A 14,430-nucleotide genomic window follows, 5' to 3' on the forward strand; every position below is an offset into this window, starting at 1 on the left:
GAAATTGTCATCAGTTTGGCTCAAATAAACTCATAAAAATTCTCTACTGGTTTGGACGTTTCTATGTCGACAATTTTCTTTAATAACATTCTCTGTGGAATGCCTACGTTTCATATTAAATATTCTTATCTCTTTTTTCTTTTATCATGAATCCTTTCTCACGATAACATTAAGTGCACAAAGTAAAATGCATAGGATTATACAGAAAAACACACTGAAATACAACGAACGAAACATGAAGAAGCAAATTTGTCATATGTGAGCTTAAATAACAAGAAGTAGCAGCAAGTTTAACAATTACCATGACTTTTTAAAGTAATAATGAGTACGAACTAATTTCAAAATATCTGTAACTACTGTTATACGATTTGAAAATACCTATGATTTCTGTTGGTGACACAGTTGTGCGACTACTGTGGTTTGCGGCTGACATTAATAACGGAAGGAAATGTCACACGCAGAAATGAAGTCAAAGTCAAAATCTTAATCATGTCAATTCCAGGGAGAAAAAAAATTAACCATTTTAAGAATCAGAGGATGGGGAATAATTTTCTACCTCCCTGTATGCATTTGGAGTATATATGGAAGTTATCAGGAATGAATGCAAAAGGAAGATTTGGGGATAATTTCATGAAAGGGAGTAGCTTGGCTGATGCCCCGAAGAGCTAGTTTTAAGAGAAAAAAACCTGAACAAAGGAAAATTATTTGTATGAAACCTTTTCAAAAATATCAATAGGAAAAACAGTGATTTTCAGCCTTGTTTTAGGTCACCTATTCCCTTTAACATAGAGAGGAGGCAAGGAAACTAAAAGTTACATCAAGCTGTATTCCAAGACTGCAGATCAGCCCTGTGGCCGGACCACAAGGAAAGCTACAGAACAAAGGAAGATTTCTGCTGGGCTTGCTATCAAACCATTTCCCCACACTGTGAAGGGAAAACAGGAAAACAGAGTGTCTAAGTCAGCCCTGCACTAAATAAACTCTACCATTCATTCCCTACAGCTAAAGCCACGAGGAACCTATGGATCAAAGGCTGGGAATTGCCAGCAGGTCTTTTACACTACGTATTCTTATCTTTCACACTGTCTGCCCATACCACCAAAGGAGAATGGGTAAAGAAGTCTTTAAACTGTAATTCATAGAAACTAAAAATGACATAAAACTGAATTCCCCAAACACTCGGGGTCCTTCTCGGTGTCTTTTCAATGTTCCTCTCATTGTCTCTCTTTCTATGTCCCTCTGAGTCTCTCTCAGGCTCTCTCGCTCTCTGCCTCTGAGAGGAGACCACACTCTGCCTGTAGAGTGTTACTCCTTCTCTAATAAACTTGCCTTTTGTCTGACGCTGGCGTGCATTTAAATTCTTTCTTGGGCCCAGTCAAGAACCTTCTCTTTCGGTGCAGGGTTCTAGCTCCCTGCAACTCGGGGGGAATTTTCCCTGTCATGCATCACTTTGAGAAGCTGTAGAAAGATCTTTACCCTGGAAAAGCTTAAATGCAGAGCCATATCACTTTTTGTATAGTTTCAAACGGTCCATGGAATTCTTGAAACCAATCTATAAACTCTTAGCCCTGTGAATTCTTAGGGCCCCATGAGCTTCAGGTTCGAAACCTCTGACTGGGAGTTAATGAGAACCAAAATGGAGACTATTTGGACAGGGCCATAAACACTTTTCAAGAGTAAAGTTAAATCAAGCAAAAACAAAGGATGCAAGTAGAGATTGCTAAGAACTGAGAAGAAACTAGCAGCTAACCCAGGGGTCGTGGAGTCACTAGAGGACTGTATCTCAAATTGGAGGCTTTTTACATTTAAATTGGACAGCGTTTTGCTCCCTTTTGGTTAAGAAAGACACTGTGCCTTGAAAATAATTACCGATTCCAGAACACAGGATGACTCGGGGCTGGGAAAGGAAACAATGAGAGGTTAAATTCTTCAATTATTCTTATAGGAAAAACCCAACACTTGCATTTACTGTGGTTTTAGTGAAGAAAAGAAAGTCCATTTATAATAAATAGATGATTACATGTGACAATAGGTCCTAATTGATTAGGATTTCATTTGAGTAATGGAGTAATTAGTGTTGCCTGGGGAACTTGTGCTGGACTGTCAGAGAAAGATGACACAGAATTAAAGCATAATATAAGAAGAATTCTGAATAATGTAACCTTCAAGTTTCAGATGTTTTGATGTGCTTATTATCTTGAAAAATCATTTTTCATGAATACTGATAAAATATTTGCGTCCCCTTCATGAAAAAAATTACTGAGATGAGCTTCTACATATGCAATGTTCTCTAACTGGGGAAGCCAGCAAACTTTTAGAACCTAAGAAAAACTCTCATCTTTCTTGGACCTCAATGTTTGCATTTGTAAAAGAGGGACTCTTATAGACTCTCAGGTCTACAGACAACCTTGAAAAAGTACCAAGTCAGTCTTTAGGCAAGTTTCCCAGAGAAGCAACTCTGACATCCTTCGATGATCACCTTAATCCTAATGGATCCACTGAGATTCTGGAACTGGAGATATCCACTATTAATATGAGCTTGGGGCATTCTAAATATGTGCCAGGGCCAGTGAGCTCTATCAGTGGGTGTTGCTCTGATCTGACCAATGCCTCATTGGCTGCTTGTCTTTTCTTTGTGACTCTAGACTGAATTATGACGTTGGCCCTTGTACTTGAATCCCTTGGATATGAGCACCTCTCCTTGTGTTATCTGACGGTTTAACTAGGCCTTGACTTTGACTCTCTTTTTTCCTACCAGTAGCCCTTCAGCCTTACTATTTCAGTGCCCACCAGCCTGACTTGCGGTTGCCAACAGCTGCCTCTTTTTGCCTGAGGACTTTCTCTAGCTGTCAGAGCCTCCTTTGCTCAAGCTTACCACAGGCCAGAAGTACCAAGCAGTTAATAACCCCAGAAGCACTAGTAGGAGTGGTTGATAAGTCTTCCAGCTCCCTTACCTTCTAGGTAGGACCACTCTGCAATGCATGCTCTGCACTCTTTTCCAGAATTCTCTAGTGATATTAAGCTCCCGTTGTGCATACATTGGTAACTTGCTTAGTAAAATACACCCTATGGGCTGCCTTCTCCTCTCTCTCTCACACCCTCGCCTCCCTCCTTGTGTTTCCTTGGCTCATCTACCAAATAAATTATTGCACTCAAACTCTTGTCTCAGAATTTGTTTCTAGGGAACCAAGACTAAGACAAGAATCTCAAACTTACCATATCCAGGACAATTCTTAACTCTCCTTTGCCTCTCTGTTTTCCACGCACACATACGCACATTGTTCTTCCACTATCCAATGCCCCAAACATCTCCCCAGTTGGGTAGGCTACAAAACTAGGCGTCATCTGACATCCTGTGTCCAACCGATCAGCAAGACCCATGAACTCTATCCACAAGGTAAAGCCCCCATTTGGCCGTTTCTCATCGGTTTCATTGTCCTAACCCTAATCCAAGTCACTAATATCTCACCCTACCTGCTACAACCACTCTTTACTTTTTCCTGCTTCCACTCTTAGTCCTACAGCCCACTTATATCTGACAGCCAGAGTGACTTTTAAAAGTATAAAGCAATTCTGTTACTCTCCTGCTTAAAACCCTCAAATGGTTCTCAGAACAGATAAATACAAAACTCATGGCCCAGAAGCTCCTGTCCAGCTCCCTACTTTCTGTCTTCTATCTCATTCTCTTTCATGTATTTATATTCCTTCTTCCCATTACTTGCATACGACAGACAAACTCTTATCTTAAGGCTTTTGTATTTGCTGTTTTCTCTACCTGAAATGCTCTTCCTCCATATATTTGTGTCCATTGTTGTGGATGCTGCATCACACTACTGAGATCCCTCTTCAGCAATGAAGGACTTTCTCCCCTAGTGCTGACAGTTTATCAGCAGACAGCCCTCACCTGTTAGTCCCCTTTGAGAGTTGTGTCATGTTTCCTTATTGGAGCAGCCCACACTCAATGACTGATTATTGCAGAGGCATCAATGCCTGCTCCACTTCCCCCAACTCTGAAAGGACATCTCAGCAACAGAGTTCCCTGCCGGGCTGACTCTGGCTCATGGAGGCTGTCATTGGTACTGCATCTGTCTCTGCTTCTCCCTCTGCCCAATGCTACTTCCTTCCTCTGCATTCCACGGGTGTAGACCCCACGTGCACTCCCTAATCAACACTGTGCATGCTAATCTCCATCTCGGAGTCTGTTTCTCAAGGAACCCAACTGGCAACATTCATCACTGGCTGTCAGCCTAGCGTCACCTCTTAACAAACCTGCTCCTCCTGTCTAAGGTCGTATCCCGCTACTGAATGAATGAGTCAAGACAAAAGCTCATGAAAACATTACAGATAATATGCCAGTAAAGTAAACATTGAGAGGGGGCCAGAGCAACTAGTGAGGTAAGATATCACAGAATGGGGACATCAGGGAGGAGGGATGGCTTAGGGAACGGCTTGGACTTATATTCACATTCCTAGTGAATCCTGAGTTGACATATCAAGATTCTGGACTCTTTCCTCCTCTCTTCTGACTATAAATTGGACTACGAGTGATTTCAATCCTGCCCCCTCAGTAGGGGTGACAGCATTGGTCCCTGACTGATCCATTCATCAGTAACCGTGTAAAGAGTATCTTGATGGTGACATCACAGCTTTCACTTGCTTGTTAGGGGAACTGATAAAAAGGAATGTATGAAAGGCATTTTTTTTTGGCATGTTGGAATCATGTGAGCAAAGCAGATTTCTCCATGGGACAAAAAACCAGCTGCCTTTGCCATCCCCTAGCAAATGCTGTACAAATGCTAATCCCAAATTCAGTTTCTCCTCTCACAAGCACACTTTCTGGCTACTTCTCTATAGCATTAATTGCTGCATACTGGAAAATGCAAGCTCATTTCAGCACCACCTGGAGCAAACCAATTAAAAGAAAGGCACAGCAACTGTGAGAGAACATCGTTTCATGGAATCCCACTCTGCAGATGAACTAATAGGTGATTTTTTTTTCAACCACTGATTTGAGTAATGATAAATCAATTAAAAGTATTTGTTGGATTGCTGTGTATACAAAATAGGGACATTGTAGTATTGCTCTCCTCCATGACCACTGACATTTGAAGGGACATTGAGTAAATGTTGATGACCAATAGATTACCCAATTAATCTGACTTAGACTAATAAGTAAGATCCATGTAAGTTTACTTGGCATAATTGCCTCCCATATTAGAAAGTTCATTTTCATAACTTGGCACAGAATATGCTGAAAATGCAGAAGAATCCACTTTTGATTTCAAAATATGACTCTTGTACCCCACCCAACCCAATGGCCTTGATACCGTGTGCCTGGGGAACCAGGTGACATCATGAATATCACCTTAGATAGAGTAAAGATCAAACTCAATCAGGTCTTATGTTGAAAATGAAAATGTATTTTGCACTAAGAAGGGCTCCCTGTGCACCTGAGGGCTTTCCCACATGCATTTGGCGGGTCTAGGCTGCACCATACACTTTTGTCAGCTAAACCTGGAAGCTGGCTTTGACCAGACAGAGGGAGAAGCCTCCATCCCAGCTCCTCCAGCAGCTGTAGCAGAAGGGTGGCCTCCTCGCCACCCAGCAGCAGTCCATGTGGCTCTTGACTCAGGAGCACTTCCAAATCATTGCTGGCAGAGCTGACTACCCGGACCACAGGGCCAGAGAATGCATTATCTCCCCGATGTGCTAAAGCAAATGAATTACTAATAACGTGACTAGATTTCTGATCTCAAAGCACTTTCTCCAGCACTTTGAGCCTAAACCACAGGGTAAAAATATTGCAGAGCACTAAGAACTTTACCTTTCCAAAGAGCGTTTCCTTTCCACAAATTAAAACTAAAGCATTTGTTTCAACACAGCCTTTGTCCAGTCTGCTGCTGAGGTACATAAGCATGACTCCGCTTTAAAGAGCGGGCATGAGGGGCCCTGCGGTCTCTCATCTCAAACTTGTCAGCCACCTGTATCCTTGCCATTTGTTTCTTTTTTCTGACGATTAAATCTTAAGGTTTACAAAAACAAAAACAAATAAACAAATAAATAAACAAAAAACAGAACATACCTCTGTCCAAAAAGAGTTCTACATTTTCTGAAGTATGGATAAATGGCAAGAAAATGAGCTAAAGCTGTGGATGGAGTTGGATTGTTATAACATATGCATTTGGTGACTTATTATAGAAGTGATATTCTAAAGGTTACATGGATACAGACGAATCCGAATTTGAACAGGAGATAAATTTGTGGAGAGAACTTCGTTCAGGCAAATCTGATATAAAATATGAAAATCCAGATTTAGAGACAGATTTATTCAGGGAGTGATTATTCGCTTTACAAATGGTCTCACCATAGGGTTCCCTTATATAGTCAGCTCCCCTGTGTATGTTTAAAATAGAATCCTCACTTATAACACACAGTGTTAAGAATGTAGCTGATATGTCTAACCTGTAAAGAAAGGTAGGTTTCCTGAAATGAGTGCTGTTCTTACAGGTGAAGCTGTTGCATTTTTAAAAGCTGTCTGTTGAGATGGGAAATTGTACAGGGTATATTTTCTCCACTTTTCTCTCCCTTTTCAGATAATAAAGGAAATAGATACATGTTCTGTCTTCTGGTAGGCACAGAATTATTACTGGAATCAACTTGGATATGATATAGCCTGGTTCTCAGCACAGCTGCCACCCCTGCCCTCAAATTCTCTAAGATGACAACCAGTACATTACATGTGGCTTCCTTGACAGTCCTGGTTTATGACAACTTGCTCCTCTTCCCATCACAGTTCTTCTATCCCAGCTGCTCCAGAGGTTTAGGGTCACTCTCGGAATCTCCTAAGAAGCATGACATAGAAACATTCCGAACTTGAATTCCAGCTGTATAATTTCCCTCCAGAGCCCCGCTCTTATCCACAAAGTCCTCAATTCTTCTCTACCTCCCCGACCTCTGCAGAAATGCTGCCCCACAGACCTCTCTGCTGGCGTCTACCCTTTCTTGGGATAATAGTAACTTTATTTTGGACTTGAAAACCTTGCACACTAAGATGGTCACCAAGACTCTTTCAGATGCTGGTACCTGAAGTTGAGATTCCCTGTCACTGGTGAGAAGGTCCACAGGCAGATTTCACCCCTACTGGAGATACCCTACTCCTCTAAAAGTAAGCAGCTATGGCTCCCCAGGACCCAGAGGTAGGATAATTTCTAGAACTTTTCAGATCATGAAATAAGAAATTGTCTCATTCAAAAGTGACATATAGCATAGACTTCTTCCCTGATCTTCTAAGAATTGTTTAAAATGTCCTGTTTGGGTGGCAAGTATTTCATTGCTTGAAAAATATTTTATTAATCCCTTTCTTTCATAATCTCTTTTTGTATTCTATTTTTGTTAGTCTTCACAATTAAAAATATTTTTGATTCTTTAATATTTCTGATGAGAAGTGTGGGTTTAAATTAATTTTTCTGCTTATTGATATCTAGCTACAGAGATACCATTTTAAGAATAATAAATCTATTGTCTGTTCTTTTGTTTGATTTCTCATATATTAAACTTTATATATACATTGGAATGAACTCCATTCTATTTTGTTCTTTTGGTCTATGCTTATGTTTTAGAGCAAATCCCTGAAATAACATTTTAATTATTTACATATTTTAATAAAATCAATTTTCAAGTGAAGCTAATTGTCTCTCACTATTCTTTTTTATCAATATTCTTTTTATTTTCCCAACGAACTTTGGATTTATTATATTAAGTTCTATAAAGCATATAATTAAAATTTTAATTGGACTCATGTTAAAACTATGATTTACTATTGGAGAGAATTATTGTCTTTACCATATCTCTCCTTTCCTTTAAGGAACATGATGTTTTGCTCCAATTGCTTTAGATAATTTTCAATCATGTTATATTTTTGTCTGCTTTTATGAACATTATATTTGTTTAATTATATTTTCTTTTTATACTAGTACTGAAATTTGGAGACAGTTCTCATAGCCAGACATTTTGTTAAACTTTTAAACAGGCTTTACTAATGTTTGTGCTTACTTCTTTGGGTTTATTAGAAATATGCATTTTCCAGTTGAAAATAATCTTATTTCTTTTCTAGGATTTTTAACTTTCCTAGGCCCTTCTTATCAGGCCCTATGGATTTTAACAACCAGCCATATGCAGAGGAAAAGAAAAAGGCTCATGTTGAGGACCAATTATCTAAGAGATAATCTATCCTGAAGGGAAAAGTGACCCAGAAGTGGAAGGAAGAAAGAATTTCAAGGTGAGGGGATTCATCCCACAGATTCTGTTTCTCACAATCTCCCTTAAAGAAAAAATTAAAAATGTGGACAAAGTTTGAGATGTGAGAATGTTCAGAGTATTACTTGCCCAAGTCAAAATTTGAAAACAATCTAAATGAACTACAGTTAGGAAAAGTTTAAATAAATTACGGCACCCCATGTAATGGAATTGTCTATGAGCATAAAAAGTAATGTGAGGAGTATTCGATCACTTAAGAAAATGGCCATGAGTTGTTCATTTAAAAAACAAGATTTGAACTATGTATAATGTCATCTCAATAATGTAAACTACAAATGTAAATATGTATGCATAGTAGAAAGAATAGAAAAATCTGTTATTTGTGATTGTCCCCAGATCGTGGCATTATGATATTTTCTTACAATGAGCATGTGTTACTCTGTGATGACAAAGAATGCTGCTGTGCACTGAATGCTTTGTCCTCTCAAAATTCACATGTCGAAGCCGAACCCCAATTGTGATGATATCTGGAGGTGGACTTTGGCAGGTGATTAGGTCACAAGGGTGGAGATCTCATGACTAAGATGAGTGCCCTTCTAAGAAGAGACACAGAGAGATGATGTCTTTCTCTAAGCAGGAAGGCAGCTGTCTACAGTAGGGAACAGACCCTCACTGGAAACAGAATCTGCCAGGGCCTCGATCTTAGATCTTCGCAGCCTCTAGAACCTTGAGAAATAAATATTTGTTGCTTGAGCTACCCGCTCTATTGTGTATTTTTATAGCAGCCTGAATGGCTTAAGACAAACACCATATTATTTATTATTAATACAAAAAGTAGAAGGAGAAGAATGAGACGGAGGAAGAGACTGGATCGAGAGAAAATAGACCACAGGATCTGGCCATTAGAGTTAAGCCACCAGCATTCGGGTTAAGCGTTATAGAGGTAAAAGCCCTTTGTCCTTGATTAGGTGCCCGAACTCTGAGGTCATCAAACCTATAGGGTCGTTGGAAAACCACTGGACCAGCTCTGGGTTGTTTTCTTTTTTGGGGGTGGGGTGAGTGTTGATGGAATAGAGATGGCTGCAAAGGTTTTGCTATGCTTCCTACTGAGAGGTAGAATTTAATTCATCGCCCCTTGCATCTGGGTGGGCCTTAGTGACTGAATTCCTTCATCAATAGAATGCTATGGAAGTGGTGTTCTGGAACCTCCAAGGCTACATCATGAGATGCCTCACTTTCTACAAGGCCTCTTGGAATGCTCTGCAGGAGCCCTAAGTGGCTGAGTAAGAAGTTCAGCTCCCTGGAGACTCCTGTGCCTGAGAAGTCCAGCGTAGCTGCTCCAGTCACCAGTCCCAGCTGGGCCCAGCCTTCCAACCACCACTGCCAAAGCAACAGACATGCCAGAGAAGCCATCTTGGATCCACACACACACACACACACACACCATTTAGCAGTTACTAAATGACCTCTATGGGAGAACCACCCCACCATACATGCCTTGCCCGAGTTCCCCAACCATAGAATTGGGAAATATAATAAAATGGGAACTATTTTAAGCCAGTACATTTCGGGTTAGCTTATTATGCAGCAATGGGTAACTGGAACAGTAAGGTGTGAGCTGCTCTTTACTGGGGTAGAAAACTAGCTGGGCTTCCTTTTTTGATAAGCTCCCTTTCAGCATCTATAAAATTCACTGGAGCACTCGGGGTGGGAGGATACATGGGCCGCCTGACGAGAAAATTCCAGTAAGAACAACTAATTTTCACAGGCCTCAGCCTCTTAAATCACCCCTTAACAATTCTCCCAGCAAAACGTCTGTGCCTTCCTTCTGCAGCAATGATCTACTGACCACTGTCACGACTGTGATTGATCTTAGATTATCAAACACAGACATTTGAACGAGGAGGGAGGGCGCTCTGAAGAGGAAAGGGCCGGACGAAAATGCAAGAGAGGCTTCCCATGGCTGCAGGCTCCCGTCAGGAGGGTGAAGATTTATCAGTGGAGTGGTTAGGATTCAGAACAAGCACTTTCCTTGTCTCCGCTGTAGAGACTCTCTGTATATTTGGGCCGTTTTTAACCCCTCTAGAGGAACTCTCCTCTGAACTGTGTGAGGTACAGTCCTGGCCACTGAGCTGTTAGAGCTGGGCTGGTCCCCACTGAGCATCTAATCCCACCTCCTCATTTTATAAAAAAGGAAACGGAGGTCTCAAATGTGTGAGAGTGTTCTAAGTCATACAGTTTGTGGCAGAGAAGTAGCAAAAAGCCCATTCTCCTGGCTCTGAGCCCACCTTTGTATGTGTGTGTGTGTGTGTGTGTGTGCGTGCACGTGCACCTATGTGTATGTTTACATGCATGCCTTCACATACCCGTGTATGGAAATGGGAGAGGCAGACAGAAAATCTCGATTTTTAGCATGTAATCAGCAGGTGCATTCACCTGTTGATTCATTAACTTGCCCCACCGACAATAAGTGCTGGAAGTTTCTCCCTCATGAGCATTGATGACTACACAATGACTTATTTGAAAAGTGTCAGTAGGGCCTGTGAGGAGCTGAGCCTGAGGGGAAAAGGAAGACTTCAGAGCAAGCGGGAGAGAAGGCCATGGCCCCCTACCCTGCAGAACCTGCCCAGCTTCCTCGCAGGCCCTGGCTCGGATAACGACCTGCATTTCAAGGTTTTCGGCAGGTGCTATCAGGATATCACGTTTGCTGGGAAGATGCTCTCTGAAAAATCTGGGCCTGTGCCTTTTGTCAACTACATCTCATTTTCCCAGTTTTCCCTTCTGAATATGAATATGCTCTTTGTGTGAACAACAAGTGTCACATAAGGAAGGAGTCAATAGGTAATATAACCGGAATAATTTTCCTAGTGAAACTGCTGCAGGCATCCCCTTTTTGAAACTATTCTCCCAACTAAATAAATTTTTATAGAGTTTGTCACACATTTTGAAGTTTTGTTCACCCTAATTCCATTACTAAGACCGGATAAAATCAGTAACACTTTATTCTTCCAGTCTTTCAAATTCTCTTTTAAATTTTAGATCGAGGGGAAAAGGGTGTTGAATTTTTACCTACAGCCATCTATCTCCGTGGGGTATACGTTTATTCAGAATGTTCAATAGGCCCCCAAACTGAGCTCTAAGATGATTTATACATACTGTTTTTTAAAAAATTAAATACTTCTGAGCTAATATAATCATTTCAAACAGGAATAAAAATGCTTATGGTCCAGAAACTAGATTAATTCTGCTCCCCCGACCCTCCTCCATGTGCTGTTTATACGGTGAAATGCTGGGTTTGTTCTGTTTGTTCAGACCTCGTGTTTGTTTGGTGGCAGAGGCATTTTGTTCTGTGTTCCAGACAACATCTGTCTGGTACAAAATCTCAGCCAGTTCCTGGGTTACCTGGGCAAAGGAAACCGTGTCAAATGCCCTCAGGGCCCAGAAATTAATTCTGAAAACACCAACATAATCAGTTCTCTGGGGCCCAGGTATAAAGATTAAAAAAAAGAACTTGAAGTTGTCAGGCAATGATCTTACATAAATTTAATGCAAAAGAAGAGGCTATTTAAAAAAGACTCAGTGATTTTTCCTGCCTTCTTCATTTCCTTGCACAGTTGTGTGACAGTTTCTGCCCACTGAATTCCTGAAGCAGAATTGCTGGATCAAAGGGAATGGATTCTTAAATGTTTAAAATCAATTTTGTTGAAGTGTAATTTACATACAAGAAACTCATCTATTTAAAATATACAATTTAATGAGTTTTAACAGATTTTATAGATATACAAACATGTATATGTACACCCGCCTATGACACTCTATCTGTGAAACCACTAGCGTAATTAACATACAGTATATTTCTGTCACCCAGAAATTTCCCTTTCCTATTTGCAGCCTGTCCCTCCATCCACTCTCTGCTCCAGGCAGCATGATTTGCTTTCTTTGCCAGAGATTGGCCTACACTTTCTAGATTTTTTAGAAATGGAATTATACAGTACATACTCTGGTGTCTGGCTTTCTCTGAGATTCATCCATGTTGCTGCACATATCATTAGCCCTTCCTTTTTCTTGATGAGTAGCATTCCAGTGGATGGACAGGATGGCATGGGCGTGGCACAATCTATTTATGTATTTATCGATTGACAGACCTTTGGGTTGTTTCTAGTTTTGAGCTGTAATGATAAAGCTGCTATGAATTTTTCTGTATATGACATTGTGTAGACATATGTTTTCATGTCTCTTGGGTATCTAGGAGAGTAATGAGTGGGTCATATAGTAAAGGTATGTTTAACTTTATAAGAAAGTATCTTAAAAAAAAAAAAAGAAAAGAGAGAAGTATCTAGTTTTCAAAGTAGTTTACCATTTTTTCATTCCTATCAGCAACGTACTCTTGAACTTCGGATAATTATTACCAAATTCCTCTCCAAGATAACTTTATTAACACTCTCCAAAAGTGAATAAAAATGTCTATTTCCCACACTCTCACCAATGCTGATTATCAATCTTTTTAATCTTTGTCAATCTGATCATTAAAACAGGACAATGTTGGGAACTGCATTCAATTATATGAGAATCACAGCATCTGTTCATATATGTATTTGCCATTGTATGTTTCCCTCTTAGAATTATTTTCATATCTTTTTCTCATTTTTAAAATGTCTCATTCCTGCTTTTCTTAGAGCTTTTTTTTTTTTAACATTAAGACTACTATTACTAATATTTATATTTTGATCTTTGGGCTGACTGGGAGATATTCCCAAATAAGGAGGGGGTAAGAACCCAAAGAAAGAGTCCTTAGACAGGCCTGAGGCCTGGTCCTGCCAAAGGATAGTCACACTAAATTGAACTTTAATGTTCCTTGTCTTGCAGTGAACATTCAGGAAAGTCCAGGAGCCATTTTAAACGAATTACTTAGACTTGGCGAATACCAAGCACTGAGCCAGAATTTCCAGAACAGTCAGGAGGGACCAAGGGGACACAGAGACTCCTCAAGAACAGGAGGGTGTGTGCTTCTCCCTCCAGGAGAATGGTAGTCTAGGTATGTGTGCTCTCATGGGGAGCCTGTGGGACTTGGAAGGCCTCCCCTGGGACCATGCTCCTCTGAACTCTGCATGGTTTGGCCCTGTTGTTTTCAGACACATTCCAGTATCTCGTGCCATTAAAGAAACTTTATACCATTGGTGATATTTATTGGTATCTTTCCACCAAGCATAGCACTCTCCCATGTTGGAAGCTGCTCGCCCCAAATGGCTAGCCAATTGTCCATGTACACCATCTACTGAATAATCTATCTTCTCTCCTGATTCAAATTCTCATTTTGTGAACTCTATTTCATTGCCTTGTTTTTTACTGCAATACTCCTATTTATGCATTAGTTTGCTTTCTCATATATTGTAATTGTTGGTAGAGCAAGTCCCTTCTATTACCCTTCTCTCAGAAAATTCCTGACCATCCTCATCTTGCACGTTTGTTCTTGCAGATACACCCCACCGTAGAACCCAGTCTCGGAGAACCTTTTCTGATAGAGCACTCGTAAATCACCTATGTGTGGTCGGTAATAAACTCATAAGCACTTGGCCACAGAGGGCTCTTTGGTCAATGCTGCTGTGCCTGGCATGGGCAAAAGCAGCTCAGGGCTATCAGGTGGGTCAGGTCTGGGATCTGGCTTGGACGTGGTGGACACTTAGTAGAAGGAGATCAAAATCAGAGAAATCAAACATTTTCTGTAATAATGCATGGCATGTTGTAGGAGATCAACAAATGCTTATTGAATAAACATTAATGAATGCATAACTACATTATACCTCCACTCGTAATAAGATGACAACTTTCTGTCATCGTTGTCTTGTGTATTTCTCTAATTCCTTTTTAAATCTAGCCTTAGTCTTTATTTCCTGAATAATGTTCAATAAGAAATTGTTTTGCTCCCTAAAGGTTACTTTTGCCCAAAATTTTAATGGAATCATGTATGTGAAGTTTCATTGAATAAAAAATGAAAAATGAGTTTGAGATTTTAAAAAAATCGTCAATGGTTAGAAAAAAACAGGAGGTCTATGGTCAGAGTCTGCCATCCATGTCCATAACTGAGTTTATGGACATGGGAACACAGGCGAGGGCTCTGAGCAAAGGATGTGGGCACAGAGGTGTCACAAGCCCTATACATAAGGTTTGACTTTT

At 40.3% G+C, this 14,430-nt stretch overlaps 1 long non-coding RNA gene across 2 annotated transcripts in view; it reads left to right on the forward strand.

The window, feature by feature from the left end:
• The window catches only part of LOC111740348, a 26,008-nt gene extending 11,815 nt beyond the window's left edge, over positions 1 to 14,193 (forward strand). The window contains exons 2-4 of one of the 2 annotated variants that reach the window (XR_002780595.1): positions 7,074 to 7,196; positions 8,114 to 8,278; positions 13,123 to 14,193. This is a non-coding gene — a long non-coding RNA (uncharacterized LOC111740348). The remainder of the gene's footprint in view (positions 1 to 7,073; positions 7,197 to 8,113; positions 8,279 to 13,122) is intronic. The other variant, XR_002780594.1, reaches the window with a different exon arrangement.
• Positions 14,194 to 14,430: the final 237 nt, after the last annotated feature.

The sequence above is a fragment of the Pteropus vampyrus genome, unplaced genomic scaffold, assembly GCF_000151845.1.
Source record: "Pteropus vampyrus isolate Shadow unplaced genomic scaffold, Pvam_2.0 Scaffold62, whole genome shotgun sequence".
NCBI lineage: Eukaryota > Metazoa > Chordata > Mammalia > Chiroptera > Pteropodidae > Pteropus > Pteropus vampyrus.